The following is a 17,951-nucleotide window of genomic DNA, read 5'->3' as shown; positions in this document are numbered from 1 at the left end:
AGGGGAGGGAAAAAGGAGCAAGAGTGGCTGAAAAGGGAAAAAGAAAAGGTGAAGAAAAAAAAAGGGAGGAAAGCGAGAGGAAAAGACAGAAGGAAATAGAGGAAAAGGCAATGAGAAAAGCAGAGGAAGAAAAAGAGAAGCAATTGCAAGTGAAGAGAGAGAAAGTTAGAAATGGAAAGACTTGATAAAGAGCATTGCCTCTCAGAGGAAGAAGAGAAGGATAGGAGACAGGAATGGGAAAGGACAGCGAGTAGAGAGCGACATCTCTGGGAGATAGCAGACCTCATGATGGGACCGACACGTCTAAATGACAATGAGGAAGAGGGGATACAAAGGAGAATAGGGGTGCTATATAGGAGCAGGAGGGATATAGTGCAGATGAAGATGAGCAGAAGTATAGCAGAGTCTCCATTGAGGGGCGAAAATGATTCATTGGACAAAGTGATGGGGAAACAGCAGTGTAAACACATTTTGAGGAGACTTAATTTTGAAGATGAGGGAGGAGATGACAGCGATGATAGCTTTGGGACCATGGGGTCAGACGACGGCCTTGGGGAAAGTGACAAAGACAAAGGAATGCTGCTTTGCCACCCCTCCAGGCAAATAAGTCCCGAAAGAGAGACACTTGGGGAGAAGAGAAAGACACTGAGAAAAATAAGGGACAACGGGAAGGGCACCTTAAGCATCCCAGAGGCAGATCTCATAGCTCAGAGGATTTTACTCATATGCACAGGGACGAAAAGGAGAGAGCATGACAAGAGTGTTCAAAACTACCAAAGACATAGGGAGACATGACAGGATAATGTAATTGACACAGTTTCCATTGCTAGACAAGGGTGGAAGATGACCACAATACATACCATGGCAACAGATGGACAAGGATCATTTGAGGTGGAAGTTACCCTTGTTGACTGCAGGAGTGGTAAAATTGATTTATGAGTTAGAAAGACTGATGGCTGTGACAACATTGGCAGTGGGTGACATGTAGAACTTACATTCAGCCACTCTCAGGGAGGTAGCTGACAATGTGGGTCATTACGACCCAGGCGGTAAGTACACCAACTTTACCACCATGGTGTAAACTATGTTTACACCATGGTGGATGGCGGATTTACTGCCCCATTCCAAGGTGAGTGGGGCGGTAAATCCCCATTTCCCATTTACCCTTCCCCATTCCCATTTTTGCCCCATAGGGCATAATGGGAGTGGGGAAGGCGCTAATTACGGCACCGTAAATTACGGTGCCGTAATTAGCACCAAGGCGGTTTAGCGCCATGGATTTTAACAGCTGCTAAAAGCAGCCGTTAAAATTGGAATCAGGCGTTAAGGGTTAACGACGGCGTTAACCCTTAACGCCTGAGTTGGAATGAGGCCCAATGTTAGGAAACGGGCAGGCTATCTTGGAGTGATGGCACAGAATACGGCGCACAATGGTGCGCCGTTCAATAACTGCAGAGCAGAGAGTACAGTACCCAGGCACATCTGACATAAGCGCGATTATGACATGCAAAATGCCTGTGGTCAAAGACCCACTTCAATACATTAAGGAGAGCCAAGAATGTTGGTGTCTCGAGACACGAGAGGCATGGGATAAAACAGTGGGGTTATTCTATCACATATTAAGCCAAGGGCTACCAGAGCAGTTACAGAAGCACTAAAGCAATAAGTGAGGATGCCAGCAAAGCCATTGTCAGAAATGCAGCTAACTATAGTGCATTATTGCAGACTAATGCTGGAGAACTCAAGAAAAGAAAAAAGCACGAGGGGAGGAAGCAGGAAGAAGCAAAGTTAGTGCAAAAGAAGCAATCGAGGGAGTAGTTATTCAGAATGACTACAGGTAGTGGGAGGATGTTTTGCAGGAAGAGGTGGCGCCAACTATTGGCCAAAAATGTTAGAATGGATTTCTAAACTCTGCTCTGGTGAACAGAAGTTTAGGAGGCACCATTCTTAGTGATGCAGGGAACACTTCTGCAAATTTAGCCAGGACAATTTAAGGTAGCTTGGAGAGCAGCCAAGGCTACGTCTCAGGAGTAGTGGGGGTGATCTGAGGTCTTGAATGAGCACAAGCAAACATAGTAGGACAACGAGAATTAACTTTAGACAGTGATATATCAAAATTAAACAATTTATTAGGCCCAGAACAAAAACAAGTGAATAATGGCAAATACAGTAATATCACTACTTAAACACACACTGGTCGATTCATGGAATTAATGTGCACCGAAAATTCCCGCGCAGAGGTGCCAAAACGTGCGATTCGCAGGGAAACCTTCGCACATCGATTCATGGAATTCCGTGCGCGAGAAAAACATTGGATGTGCGCTGAAAAAGTGTGCGGCACACGCCGGCGCACAAGTCATCGAACGGTGTGCGCCACGGCCACTGCGAAATCGCACATAGCGCGGCGCACATCACAAAAGTAGGCGGAAAACGGGGCGTAACACTCGGAATGGGGAACAACGTGTGAAAATATGGGCGTCACGGGGGAAGTACAGGAGGAAAGTGCGCGGAACGCCCACACGCTCACCTACAACCCGTATCCATGGAATCGAATTGCGCAAACCAGCGCACAGTGAAAGACGCGCACAGGGCCAAACAAGTACGCCACAAGAAAGCAGGCGGTAGCGTCCCTGCGCCTGAAATAAATGTGCGCCAAAATGTGCGCTAACAAAAAGCAACCATATACAGCCATGATGAATGGTCCATACAGTGGCCCTCTAGGACAAATGAGGTGCAAAGGGGTACCGACAAACACGGACACCCGCTGTGTGAAAAATAGCATGTGCGTGCATTACGGGGTTCGCGGGAAGTTCCACACGCGATTGGCCTGGGCACATGTATTCCGGGGTGCGCGGGAAGTTTCACACGTGAATTAGCAGGGTAAGTGTATTTCGGTGTGCGGGGGAAGTTTCATACGCAAATTAGCAGGGTATGTGTATTTCGGTGTGTGCGTGAACTTCGACACGCAATTTCAGCAGGGTACGTGTACTCCGGGTGCGCGGCAAATTCCACACGCAAATCCAGCAGCCTATGTGTATTTCTGGGGTGCCGGGGAGTCCCACACGTGAATTGGCCATGTGGACCCTCCCAGCTGTTCCCTCTACACCCTCCACGGCCCCTGCAGGCGGCCCACACCGCAGGGGACTACCCAGCCAACCCACATGTCACCTTGCACTACTGCCCACCAACGCATGTCTCCCAGCACCCCCACCCCCCAGCATCCAGGGGCACCCTCCAGCAGGCCCCCACTCATGTCTACCAGCACCCCCACCCCCCACCAGTCAAGGGCACCCTCCACCAGGCCCCCACTCATGTCTCCCAGCACCCCCACCCCCCTGCATCCAGGGGCACCCTCCACCAGGCCCCCACTCATGTCCCCCTGCACCCCCACCCCCCAGCACTGTGGGGCACCCTCCACCAGGCCCCCACTCATGTCTATCTGCACTCCCACCACCCACCAGTCAGGGGCACCCTCCACCAGGCCCCCACTCATGTCTCCCAGCACCCCCACCCCCCTGCATCCAGGGGCACCCTCCACCAGGCCCCCACTCATGTCCCCCTGCACCCCCACCCCCCAGCACTGTGGGGCACCCTCCACCAGGCCCCCACTCATGTCTATCTGCACCCCCACCACCCACCAGTCAGGGGCACCCTCCACCAGGCCCCCACTCATGTCCAACTCATGTCTCCTTGCACCCCCACCCCCCAGCATCCAGGGGCACCCTCCACCAGGCCCCCACTCATGTCTCCCTGCACCCCCACCCCCAGCACTGTGGGGCACCCTCCACCAGGCCCCCACTCATGTCTCCCAGCACCCCCACCCCCTGCATCCAGGGGCACCCTCCACCAGGCCCCCACTCATGTCTCCCTGCACCCCCACCCCCCAGCAGTCAGAGGCACACTCCACCAGGCCCCCACTCATGTCCAACTCATGTCTCCCTGCACCCCCACCCCCTGGCATCCAGGGGCACCCTCCAACAGGCCCCCACTCATGTCTCCCAGCACCCCCACCCTCCAGCATCCAGGGGCACCCTCCACCAGGCCCCCACTCATGTCTCCCTGCACCCCCACCCCCCTGCATCCAGGGGCACCCTCCACCAGGCCCCCAATCATGTCTCCCAGCACCCCCACCCCCCCACCAGTCAGGGGCACCCTCCACCTGGCACCCACTCATGTCCAACTCATGTCTCCTTGCACCCCCACCCCCCCCCGGCATCCAGGGGCACCCTCCAACAGTCCCCCACTCATGTCTCCCAGCACCCCCACCCTCCAGCATCCAGGGGCACCCTCCACCAGGCCCCCACTCATGTCCCCCTGCACACCCAACCCCCAGCACTGTGGGACACCCTCCACCAGGCCCCCACACATGTCTCCCTGCACCCCCACACCCCACCAGTCAGGGGCACCCTCCGCCAGGCCCCCACTCATGTCCAACTCATGTCTCCTTGCACCACCACCCCCCAGCATCCAGGGGCACCCTCCACCAGGCCCCCATTCATGTCTCCCTGCACCCCCACCCCCCTGCACCCAGGGGCACCCTCCACCAGGCCCCAATCATGTCTCCCAGCACCCCCACCCCCCACCAGTCAGGGGCAGCCTCCACCAGGCCCCCACTCATGTCTCCCTGCACCCCCACCCCCGGCATCCAGGGGCACCCTCCACCAGGCCCACACTCATGTCTCCCAGCACCCCCACCCCCCACGAGTCAGGGGCACCCTCCACCAGGCCCCCACTCATGTCTCCCAGCACCCCCACCCCCCTGCATCCAGGGGCACCCTCCACCAGGCCCCCACTTATGTCCCCCTGCACCCCCACCCCCCAGCACTGTGGGGCACCCTCCACCAGGCCCCCACTCATGTCTCCCTGCACCCCCACCCCCCACCAGTCAGGGCCACCCTCCACCAGGCCCCCACTCATGTCCAACTCATGTCTCCTTGCACCCCCACCGCCCAGCATCCAGGGGCACCCTCCACCAGGCCCCCACTCATGTCCAACTCATGTCTCCTTGCACCCCCACCCCCCAGCATCCAGGGGCACCCTCCACCAGGCCCCCGCTCATGTCCAACTCATGTCTCCTTGCACCCCCACCCCCCACCAGTCAGGGGCACCCTCCGCCAGGCCCCCAATCATGTCCAACTCATGCCTCCTTGCACCCCCACCCTCCAGCATCCAGGGGCACCCTCCACCAGGCCCCCACTCATGTCTCCCAGCACCCCCACCCCCCACCTGTCAGGGGCACCCTCCACCAGGCCCCCACTCATGTCTCCCAGCACCCCCACCCCCCACCAGTCAGAGACACCCTCCACCAGGCCCCCACTCATGTCCAACTCATGTCTCCTTGCACCCCCACCCCCCAGCATCCAGGGGCATCCTCCACCAGGCCCCCACTCATGTCCAACTCATGTCTCCTTGCACCCCCACCCCCCAGCATCCAGGGGCACCCTCCACCAGGCCCCCACTCATGTCTCCCAGCACCCCCACCCCCACCAGTCAGGGGCACCCTCCACCAGGCCCCCACTCATGTCTCCCAGCACCCCCACACCCCTGCATCCAGGGGCACCCTCCACCAGGCCCCGACTCATGTCTCCCTGCACCCCCACCCCCCAGCATCCAGGGGCACCCTCCACCAGGCCCCCACTCATGTCTCCCAGCACCCCCACCCCCCACCAGTCAGGGGCACCCTCCACCAGGCCCCCACACATGTCTCGCAGCACACCCCACCCCCTTGCATCCAGGGGCACCCTCCACCAGGCCCCCACTCATGTCTCCCTGCAGCCCCACCCCCCACCAGTCAGGGGCACCCTCCACCAGGCCCCCACTCATGTCCAACTCATGTCTCCTTGCACCCCCACCCCCCAGCATCCAGGGGCACCCTCCACCAGGCCCCCACTCATGTCTCCCAGCACCCCCACCCTCCAGCATCCAGGGGCACCCTCCACCAGGCCCCCACTCATGTCTCCCTGCACCCCCACCCCCCACCAGTCAGGGGCACCCTCCACCAGGCCCCTGCTCATGTCCAACTCATGTCTCCTTGCACCCCCACCCCCCAGCATCCAGGGGCACCCCCCACCAGGCCCCCACTCATATCTCTCTGCACCCCACCCCCTGCATCCAGGGGCACCCTCCACCAGGCCCCCACTCATGTCTCCCAGCACCCCCACCCCCCACCAGTCAGGGGCACCCTCCACCAGGCCCACACTCATGTCTCCCAGCACCCCCACCCCCCTGCATCCAGGGGCACCCTCCACCAGGCCCCCACTTATGTCCCCCTGCACCCCCACCCCCTAGCACTGTGGGGCACCCTCCACCAGGCCCCCACTCATGTCTCCCTGCACCCCACCCCCCACCAGTCAGGGCCACCCTCCACCAGGCTCCCACTCATGTCCAACTCATGTCTCCTTGCACCCCCACCGCCCAGCATCCAGGGGCACCCTCCACCAGGACCCCACTCATGTCCAACTCATGTCTCCTTGCACCCCCACCCCACAGCATCCAGGGGCACCCTCCACCAGGCCCCGCTCATGTCCAACTCATGTCTCCTTGCACCCCCACCCCCCCACCAGTCAGGGGCACCCTCCACCAGGCCCCCACTCATGTCCAACTCATGTCTCCTTGCACCCCCACCCCCCAGCATCCAGGGGCACCCTCCACCAGGCCCCCACTCATGTCTCCCAGCACCCCCACCCCCACCTGTCAGGGGCACCCTCCACCAGGCCCCCACTCATGTCTCCCAGCACCCCCACCCCCCACCAGTCAGGGGCACCCTCCACCAGGCCCCCACTCATGTCCAACTCATGTCTCCTTGAACCCCCACCCCCCAGCATCCAGGGGCATCCTCCACCAGGCCCCCACTCATGTCCAACTCATGTCTCCTTGCAACCCCACCCCCCAGCATCCAGGGGCACCCTCCACCAGGCCCCCACTCATGTCTCCCAGCACCCCCACCCCCCACCAGTCAGGGGCACCCTCCACCAGGCCCCCACTTATGTCTCCCAGCACCCCCACCCCCCAGCATCCAGGGGCATCCTCCACCAGGCCCCCACTCATGTCCAACTCATGTCTCCTTGCAACCCCACCCCCCAGCATCCAGGGGCACCCTCCACCAGGCCCCGACTTATGTCTCCTTGCACCCCCACCCCCCACCAGTCAGGGGCACCCTCCACCAGGCACCCACTCATGTCCAACTCATGTCTCCTTGCACCCCCACCCCCCGGCATCCAGGGGCACCCTCCAACAGGCCCCCACTCATGTCTCCCAGCACCCCCACCCTCCAGAATCCAGGGGCACCCTCCACCAGGCCCCCACTCATGTCTCCCTGCACCCCCACCCCCTGGCATCCAGGGGCACCCTCCAACAGGCCCCCACTCATGTCTCCCAGCACCCCCACCCTCCAGCATCCAGGGGCACCCTCCACCAGGCCCCCAATCATGTCTCCCTGCACCCCCACCCCCCTGCATCCAGGGGCACCCTCCACCAGGCCCCCAATCATGTCTCCCAGCACCCCCACCCCCCCACCAGTCAGGGGCACCCTCCACCTGGCACCCACTCATGTCCAACTCATGTCTCCTTGCACCCCCACCCTCCCCCGGCATCCAGGGGCACCCTCCAACAGTCCCCCACTCATGTCTCCCAGCACCCCCACCCTCCAGCATCCAGGGGCACCCTCCACCAGGCCCCCACTCATGCCCCCCTGCACACCCACCCCCCAGCACTGTGGGGCACCCTCCACCAGGCCCCCACACATGTCTCCCTGCACCCCCACACCCCACCAGTCAGGGGCACCCTCCGCCAGGCCCCCACTCATGTCCAACTCATGTCTCCTTGCACCACCACCCCCCAGCATCCAGGGGCACCCTCCACCAGGCCCCCACTCATGTCTCCCTGCACCCCCACCCCCCTGCATCCAAGGGCACCCTCCACCAGGCCCCAATCATGTCTCCCAGCACCCCCACCCCCCACCAGTCAGGGGAAGCCTCCACCAGGCCCCCACTCATGTCTCCCAGCACCCCCACCCCCCACCAGTCAGGGGCAGCCTCCACCAGGCCCCCACTCATGTCTCCCTGCACCCCCACCCCCGGCATCCAGGGGCACCCTCCACCAGGCCCCCACTCATGTCTCCCAGCACCCCCACCCCCCACCAGTCAGGGGCACCCTCCACCAGGCCCCCACTCATGTCTCCCAGCACCCCCACCCCCCTGCATCCAGGGGCTCCCTCCACCAGGCCCCCACTTATGTCCCCCTGCACTCCCACCCCCCAGCACTGTGGGGCACCCTCCACCAGGCCCCCACTCATGTCTCCCTGCACCCCCACCCCCCACCAGTCAGGGCCACCCTCCACCAGGCCCCCACTCATGTCCAACTCATGTCTCCTTGCACCCCCACCGCCCAGCATCCAGGGGCACCCTCCACCAGGCCCCCACTCATGTCCAACTCATGTCTCCTTGCACCCCCACCCCCCAGCATCCAGGGGCACCCTCCACCAGGCCCCCGCTCATGTCCAACTCATGTCTCCTTGCACCCCCACCCCCCACCAGTCAGGGACACCCTCCACCAGGCCCCCAATCATGTCCAACTCATGCCTCCTTGCACCCCCACCCCCAGCATCCAGGGGCACCCTCCACCAGGCCCCCACTCATGTCTCCCAGCACCCCCACCCCCCACCTGTCAGGGGCACCCTCCACCAGGCCCCCACTCATGTCTCCCAGCACCCCCACCCCCACCAGTCAGAGGCACCCTCCACCAGGCCCCCACTCATGTCCAACTCATGTCTCCTTGCACCCCCACCCCCCAGCATCCAGGGGCATCCTCCACCAGGCCCCCACTCATGTCCAACTCATGTCTCCTTGCACCCCCACCCCCCAGCATCCAGGGGCACCCTCCACCAGGCCCCCACTCATGTCTCCCAGCACCCCCACCCCCACCAGTCAGGGGCACCCTCCATCAGGCCCCCACTCATGTCTCCCAGCACCCCCACACCCCTGCATCCAGGGGCACCCTCCACCAGGCCCCGACTCATGTCTCCCTGCACCCCCACCCCCACCAGTCAGGGTCACCCTCCACCAGGCCCCCACTCATGTCCAACTCATGTCTCCTTGCACCCCCACCCCCCAGCATCCAGGGGCACCCTCCACCAGGCCCCCACACATGACTCCCTGCACCCCCACCCTCCAGCATCCAGGGGCACCCTCTACCAGGCCCCCACTCATGTCCCCCTGCACAATCACCTCCCAGCACTGTGGGGCACCCTCCACCAGGCCCCCACACTTGTCTCCCTGCACCCCCACCCCCCACCAGTCAGGAGCACCCTCCACCAGGCCCCCACTCATGTCCAACTCATGTCTCCTTGCAGCCCACCCCCCTGCATCCAGGGGCACCCTCCACCAGGCCCCCACTCATGTCCCCCTGCACCCCCACCCCCAGCACTGTGGGGCACCCTCCACCAGGCCCCCACTCATGTCTCCCTGCACCCCCACCCCCCACCAGTCAGGGGCACCCTCCACCAGGCCCCCACTCATGTACAACTCATGTCTCCTTGCACCCCCACCCCCAGTATCCAGGGGCACCCTCCACCAGGCCCCCACTCATGTCCAACTCATGTCTCCTTGCACCCCCAGCTTCCAGGGGCACCCTCCACCAGGCCCCCACTCATGTCCAACTCATGTCTCCTTGCACCCCCACCCCCCAGCATCCAGGGGCACCCTCCACCAGGCCCCCACTCATGTCTCCCTGCACCCCCACCCCCCACCAGTCAGGGGCACCCTCCACCAGGCCCCCACTCATGTCCAAATCATGTCTCCTTGCAACCCCACCCCCCAGCTACCAGGGGCACCCTCCACCAGGCCCCCACTCATGTCCAACTCATGTCTCCTTGCACCCCAACCCCCAGCACTGTGGGGCACCCTCCACCAGGCCCCCACTCATGTCTCCCTGCACCCCACCCCCCACCAGTCCAGGGCACCCTCCACCAGGCCCCTACTCATGTCCAACTCATGTCTCCTTGCACCCCCACCCCCCAGCATCCAGGGGCACCCTCCACCAGGCCCCCACTCATGTCTCCCTGCACCCCCACGCCCCTGCATCCAGGGGCACCCTCCACTAGGCCCCCACTCATGGCTCCCAGCACCCCCACCCCCCACCAGTCAGGGGCACCCTCCACCAGGCCCTCACTCATGTCTCCCAGCACCCCCACCCCCCTGCATCCAGGGGCACCCTCCACCAGGCCCCCACTCATGTCCCCCTGCATCCTCACCCCCCAGCACTGTGGGGCACCCTCCATCAGGCCCCCACTCACGTCTCCCTGCACCCCCACCCCCCACCAGTCAGGGGCACCCTCCACCAGGCCCCCACTCATGTCCAACTCATGTCTCCTTGCACCCCCACCCCCCACCAGTCAGGGGCACCCTCCACCAGGCCCCCACTCATGTCCAACTCATGTCTCCTTGCACCCCCATGCCCCAGCATCCAGGGGCACCCTCCACCAGGCCCGCACTCATGTCTCCCTGCACCCCCACCCCCCACCAGTCAGGGGCACCCTCCACCAGGCCCCCACTCATGTCCAACTCATGTCTCCTTGCACCCCCACCCCCCAGCATCCAGGGGCACCCTCCACCAGGCCCCCACTCATGTCCAACTCATGTCTCCTTGCACCCCCACCCCCCAGCACTGTGGGGCACCCTCCACCAGGCCCCCACTCATGTCTCCCTGCACCCCCACCCCCCACCAGTCAGGGGCACCCTCCACCAGGCCCCCACTCATGTCCAACCCATGTCTCCTTGCACCCCCAGCCCCCAGCATCCAGGGGCACCCTCCACCAGGCCCCCACTCATGTCTCCCTGCACCCCCACCCCCCGCATTCAGGGGCTCCCTCCACCAGGCCCCCACTCATGTCTCCCAGCACCCCCACCCCCCACCAGTCAGGGGCACCCTCCACCAGGCCCCCACTCATGTCTCCCAGCACCCCCACCCCCCTGCATCCAGGGGCACCCTCCACCAGGCCCCCACTCATGTCCCCCTGCACCCCCACCCCCCAGCACTGTGGGGCACCCTCCACTCATGTCTCCCTGCACCCCCACCCCCCACCAGTCAGGGGCACCCTTCATCCCAGCCCCCACTCATGTCCAACTCATGTCTCCTTGCACCCCTACCCCCCAGCATCCAGGGGCAACGTCCGCCAGGCCCCCACTCATGTCCAACTCATGTCTCCTTGCACCCCCACCCCCCAGCACTGTGTGGCATCCTCCACCAGGCCCCCACGAATGTCTCCCTGCACCCCCACCCCCTACCAGTCAGGGGCACCCTCCACCAGGCCCCCACTCATGTCCAACTCATGTCTCCTTGCACCCCCATCCCCCAGCATCCAGGGGCACCCTCCACCAGGCCCTCACTCATGTCTCCCTGCACCCCCACCCCCCACCAGTCAGGGGCACCCTCCACCAGGCCCCCACTCATGTCTCCCATCACCCCCACCCCCCTGCATCCAGGGGCACCCTCCACCAGGCCCCCACTCCTTCCTACCACCCCTCCAGCCCCCATCAGTGCGATTCGCCTGTGTACGTGTATATCAGCGTTGCGCGTGTAGTCTGACACGCGATATCAGCAGGGTACGTGTATTTCGGAGTGCGCGGGAAGTTTCACACGCGAATTTGCAGGGTACGTGTATTTCGGTGTGTGCGCGTGAAGTTACACATGCGACTGTGCCTGTGAGAGTGGGGTACGTGTATTCCAGGGGTGGGCGGGATTATTTACTCGCGACTGGGCCTGGGAGAGCGTGTTACGTGTATTCCTGTGGTGGGCGGGAAGATTTACACGCTCGCCTACAACGCGCCAAAAAATAAAAGGACCCATCCTGAAACACGTACGCCAGCATGAAGCAGGCGCACGTCCCGCGCAGCATAAAAGAGTGCGCAAACAACAAACAAGCTCAGACGCCAGGATGAATATACCGTTCCTAGCAGCAGTGGCCGTGGGATATCGCAGGAGGAGGAGAAGGATAGTCAGGGCCAGAATCTTCACACCCAGAACCAGCCTATTTGGTATGCCAGATGACCAGGTGCATGGGAGGTACAGGTTTCCACCACACATAATACTCAACCTAGTCAGTGAGTGGGAGGATGACCTCACATCACCCACCCTGTGCTCCCAAGCACTCAGCCCCCTGGAGAAGGTCCTCAATGTACTGCACTTCTTGGCTACCGGATCATTTCAGCGGACAAGTGCCACTGTGGGGGGGAGGTGTCACAGGCCACGCAGTCACGGTGCCTACACCAGGTGTTGGCCAACATCACTGCACGCCCATCAGTCCGCAGGCACTTATACCTGCCCAGAACACCTGCAGAAAGGCAGGCTGTCAGCCAGGATTTCTACAGGGTGGCACAATTCCCCAAAGTGCTAGCTGCCATTGATTGCACCCATGTGGCTCTACGTCCCCCCAGGGCATCTGAGCACATCCATAGAAACCGCAAGCACTGGCATTCCATCAACGTCCAGGTAGTATGTGATGCCAAGGGAATCATCACCTCAGTATATGCCAACTATCCAGGGTCCACCCACGACAGCTTCATTTACAGGATGTCAACCCTAAACCGGGACATGGAAGCTGGGCGGCATGGCGATGCATGGCTGCTTGGTGAGTAGAAATGCCACAGCACACGCATGCATGACAGATACAGAGTAATGCAAATACCCCACTAATCCACATCACCACCTCCCAGGGGACAGTGCCAACCCTCTGAGCACACACATGATGACGCCAATTTGGAACCCCATCATGCCTCCCGAGGTAAGATACAACACAGCCCATATTGCAACATGGGGCACAGTGGAGCGCACATTCAGAGTGCTCAAGTCACGCTTTCGCTCCCTTGACCGTTCTGGCGGGCAGCTGTTATACGCTCCCCCAGTAGTGTGCAGGATCATAGTGGCAGCATGTGTCCTGCACAATGTTGCAACACGCCGGGCCCTGGCTGTGGACATGGTGGTGCCCCCACATCCCCAACCACATGCACGCCCGCTGCGCATGGGAGGGGAAAGGGCACAGGGTGAGGCAGCCCGTACGCAGCTGGTGGCTAATTACTTCACATAGAAATCACACCCCTGTGGAGTGCACACAGCCCTGGCTCATACCATCTGACAATCACTGATGACTCAATCTGACAATTATGATGAACAAAGGGACAGTCAACTGTCAGAACCATAGCAGCCTGAGATTGTTCATCTGGAAGTGTCACAATGTGTGCATCCCTACCTACACGAACACCACCAATGCAGTGTCATCAAAAGACACTTCCATGCAGCAAAAATGAATACCCACTTGCAAAATACAACATGAGAACAGTGCCATGTCACCCAACACCTCCCCGGCACAGCCACACAACACACCATGGCATGTCATGCAATGTGAGAGCAAACAAATGAATCCCCACAACATGCCCCAAGTGTCACCAACTACAGTGTCCCTAATGGAAACTGGTCACACATGAAATGCTCACAGTAATGCAGGACCAACAACACACATTACCAAATACTTACCAAGAATACCAATCACCTACACAACCTCCAACCTACCATAAACATGACAGTACAGACTTAAAAAATTGGTAGCCTCACTACCTGATAATGGCAGCACTTCGAACACTTCCAAGTATACAGTGTTAGCGCCACGCAAGAGTGTAGGTTCACTGCTTACAACATGGACTCCAGTCCCAAAGTAGACCGCCTTGTGAAGACATGAGAAATGGACCTGCAAATTAGGAGGATGAGATGGATGCAGAGGCACATATCAATACACCATGCAGTGTACAATACAACAACAATATGCACTAGGAATGTATACACAGTATTGACTACAGACTGCCCACACATCAAATGGGAGTCCAACGTTACCGTGTAAGTCAATGTCACTTGGGCACACCCTTTGCAAGCCCATGGAAACGGGAGGCAGGAGGGGTGTGTGTCACACAAACCCAAGCATCTGACCCAAATTCAGGACAAGCCTGCATGTGCCCAGCCACAATACAGCGTATGCCCACGGGAGCCACACAAGGCAACACACTGTCCAAAAAATCAAAAATAAAAAATAAAAAAAAAATAGAAAATGGCCATTAATGGACCCGGGGGGGGGGCAGGCCACCCAGGAGGTCCGAGGACAGGGTGCACACCAAAACCCACCTGTCTTGCGAACAAAAAACACCTTCATGGGCTCATGGCCTGCACGGCTACCCTATTGTGGGAGAATCGCTGCTGTCGCTCTCCTCACCTTCTGCAGCTGCATCAGGAGGTGGTGGCACTATGGGAGGCAGCCCACGCAAAGCCCTAGTCTGGTCCTCCATGGCAGCAAGCATGCGGGTGTGGAAGGTCTGGTTCTGGAGGATAATTGTGCGGAGGTCCCCATGCAACAACTCACGGGATGCCCGGACCTCCGACCTAGTTGCCTGCATCTCAGTTGAGAGCGTATGTGCGAGCCGCTCCAGCTGCTGTTCTGTCCTCGTGTTAGCTGAAGCTTCAAGCTCAACCAGAGTTGCCCTGAGCTGACGGAGTTCCACCCTCAGGGCTTCCCTGTGGCCCTAGGACTCAATGGAAATAGCTTCCCGCAGAGTCTCCAGTGCCGCCCGCCTGTCCCTGTTGGACGCCAACATGTCCTCCCTGTGTGACTGGCTAATGGAGTCTCTTGCCTGCTGTAGTTGTTCAATCAGCCTTTCTTGGGGACAATGGAAGTGGCCACCCTATCCATGGCCTGAGCCATCATCTCAGTTGGTGCTGCCTGTTGGTTTGCCATACCGTATATGGATTGCTCCCATGCGGTATTGCCTGGTGGCGTACGGCCACCGCGTCGGCGGGCACCACACCTGTCTGGGGCAAGGCGAACTGTGCCTTGCTGTGCCGGCACTGCCTGAGGCTGCAGTACTGCATTCCCCCTCTGATCTGCTGGCCCAGGAACAGGATCAGATGTAGCAGAGTGTGACCCTGCATCCGTAACCACCAAAGGCTGACCTACCAACACTGACATCCCCATTGAGGGTTCTACCCCTGGTGTAGGTGGGTTGGACAGTACATAATCCCTCCCAGAGACACTTACCTGCGACGGCACATAGGTCTCATCATCCGAATCGACACCTGAATAGAGCTCGGGGGAGGTGCACCTAGAGACACCCCTTGAGATGACGGCCTGCAGCAAGTGTGGGTTCTCACCCACCACCACACCACATCCCTCACTGGTGCCCGGTCGGGCCTGAGACCCCTCCTGCGTCTGCACCATCTCCCCAACCCCAGCAGTATCAAGTACGTCATCCACTGCAAAGACATGAAAGAAAAGAAATGGGAACAGGCATTAGCAACATGGAACACAATTAGGGCTGAGAAGCAACAGAAACAGTACTTCATTGACACATGTCCCACATGACTATAACCCTCCCATGCATCACTGTCACTGCGTATGAAGGGGAGGCAAATGGCACACATTGATGACACTAAGATGGAAGACCAACACATTTGCTGCATGCTGCCTAGCAGTGCCATCACACATTGGCCTGTGATTGGCATGTCCAATACACATACATGACACATGCCATCACACAGATGGCATGTACCCTAGCCATGTCACACATGTGACAATAGGACTGAGAAATGCCTAGTGAAAGTGGTGGAATTCAGACAATCAGCCTGAATGAACACAGAATAACATGCAACTATGTTGTGGCAAGATGACAATTCAAGGGCAACTGGCGTGAGGTTGGGCTGAATGTCTACTGTTGCCAGACGGGATACTGCAACACCCAAATCCTGGTGGGCAGAATGTTTTGGATGAAGCACATGGGTGACCCAAACCACTCAGGCATACACCCCCTCACCTGGCACTCAATCAGAAGCACTCACACACACGCCATGCACATGGATGACACACACATGCATGTGCACTCACTGGACAATGCCTCATAATCTGGCAGGTCTCCCACGCCTTGGATCTGTTCCTCCGTGACGTAGGTCCCAGTAACATACTCATGTGGAGTGAGTTCTATGTCCTCTGCCGGACACCCACCTCCAGTCACTAGAGTTGCGGCATGATTTGAGGCCAACGTTTTCTTTGCCCTGCGCTTAAGGTCATTCCAGCGCCCGTAGCAATCATTATCTGTACGAATCCAAGGGCACTTGGATGGTTCCGCGATGGTCTGCCAGTGTGCCTGACGTTGTGCAGGTGTGGTCTTGCATCCTGCAGTAATCACCATTTCGCTGTCATGTGCGGACACATACTCCACAAGTGCATCAAGTTCGACCCGATTGAAGCAGGGCTTCCTTGGTGGGCCGGACTGTGTAGCCGTGTCTGGGGCATCAGCCTGTACTGGACGAGCACTCTTCCTCTTCCGCTTGGAAGGTGGTGGTGATACTGAGTGTCCTACGCCACTCTGGACACTAGGGGCAGGATCCCCTGTGGACTAGGAGTGTGGGAATGAACACTCAACATGGGAGTTGGTGCAGGCATTAGCTGAAGTGTGATGTGGTCAGGGGGAACGTCAGCAGGATGGACTAGGACCGACACTGTCCTGGTTCGGGACACTCAGAGCGGGGGTGGATGAAGCCGCAGCTGCCCCTGCAGCCTCCCTACCCTGCCTACTCGGGGCAGCAGATGACATAGCTGCCCCTGATCCACGTGGGCTGGTGACACCAACGTGCACCGCCACACGTGGCCTAGACCTGCTGACCTGTAAGTCAGTCATGGAGTCACCCAGTGCCAGGTCTGGTGCTACAATGGGCTGGTCCAACAAGGGCTGAGCAGGGATGGTATCAGCCACGTTACCCTCAACCAGGGGGGGCATGGGTGTCCCTGACTGGTCACCCACACATGGGGGGGCTAGGGGCACCCTGCAAGTCCTGGCCACGTCCCCTACCGCATCCACCATGGCCACCTCTTGTGGCTCGCCCACCTTTGCCACCCTTACCGCATGCTCGCCTCCCAACCATGGCACTGATGTTGTTGTGCGTATGGGAGTTGCAGTAAACTATTGTCCTGGGCAATTGGGGGTCAAAGGGGTAGGGTACTATATGGAATTCGTACCCTAGTGTGCTAGCAAGGCTGTATGTGACCCCTGGGGGAAGATGACGGGTCATGCAACGCACAGGCACCCCAAAAAAGGTAGATTATGTGCACGGAACCCCTCCTAGACCACGTGCGTGGAAAAAAAACCCTGCACTACGCTGTGGCACCCAGAAACACAAAAATGAACATATGCGTGTCACACACAGCCTAGAATGACCTCTGAAGGGGTAGGCAACACACGGGGCAAGCACAGATGTCAAATACGTGCGCAACTCACCGTCTGCCAGGAAAAATCGTGTGTAAAATACGCACGTGTGCACATTGGAAACACCCCCGCCAAAAGAAGAATTATACGCTGTCTGAGGAGACAGGACAACAGGAGAAGTGAACGCTGTTTGAGGAAACAGGCCCAGGAAAAAGACAAGAAGAGAAAAAGCTGTCAGAGGTAACAGGGAGTACGAACTTGGACGCCGTGAAGTAAATCGCGTGTGAACTGACAAGAAGTACAGATTTCACCCACTTGCTCTCCACGAAAAGCACGTACAAGGAAATGGGGTTCTACACGTACCTTTTAAACATGCCCACACGTCCAGCGTCACTTCCGCGTGTACGTGCTAAGGCCCCATCCTCCAATTACACGCGCTGACACTCTGACGTGCAGTCATTGGACGTGTAACATGCACCCGAGTACAGGGAAACGCCCGCGCACGCATGTCACAGACGCGCATACGCGCTGTTGGCCTTTGGGCCAATGAATTTGCGTATGTGTGCTGACGCGCTTACACGCTAAGGCCCTGCCCTCGAATTACACGCAGACGTACTGGATTTTCACATGCCAAATCACTCCGTATCAAGCTGGCCACGTGTAAGCACACGGAAGACCACGCTCCTGCCCAGAAGGCCGAATTACTGCCCCCCAGAG

This window comes from Ambystoma mexicanum, chromosome 10 (assembly GCF_040938575.1).
Source record: "Ambystoma mexicanum isolate Mex_15411 chromosome 10, UKY_AmexF1_1, whole genome shotgun sequence".
In the NCBI taxonomy this organism is placed as follows: Eukaryota; Metazoa; Chordata; class Amphibia; order Caudata; family Ambystomatidae; genus Ambystoma; species Ambystoma mexicanum.
The sequence above is the reverse complement of the archived record's forward strand: the minus strand, read 5'-3'. Positions refer to the sequence as shown.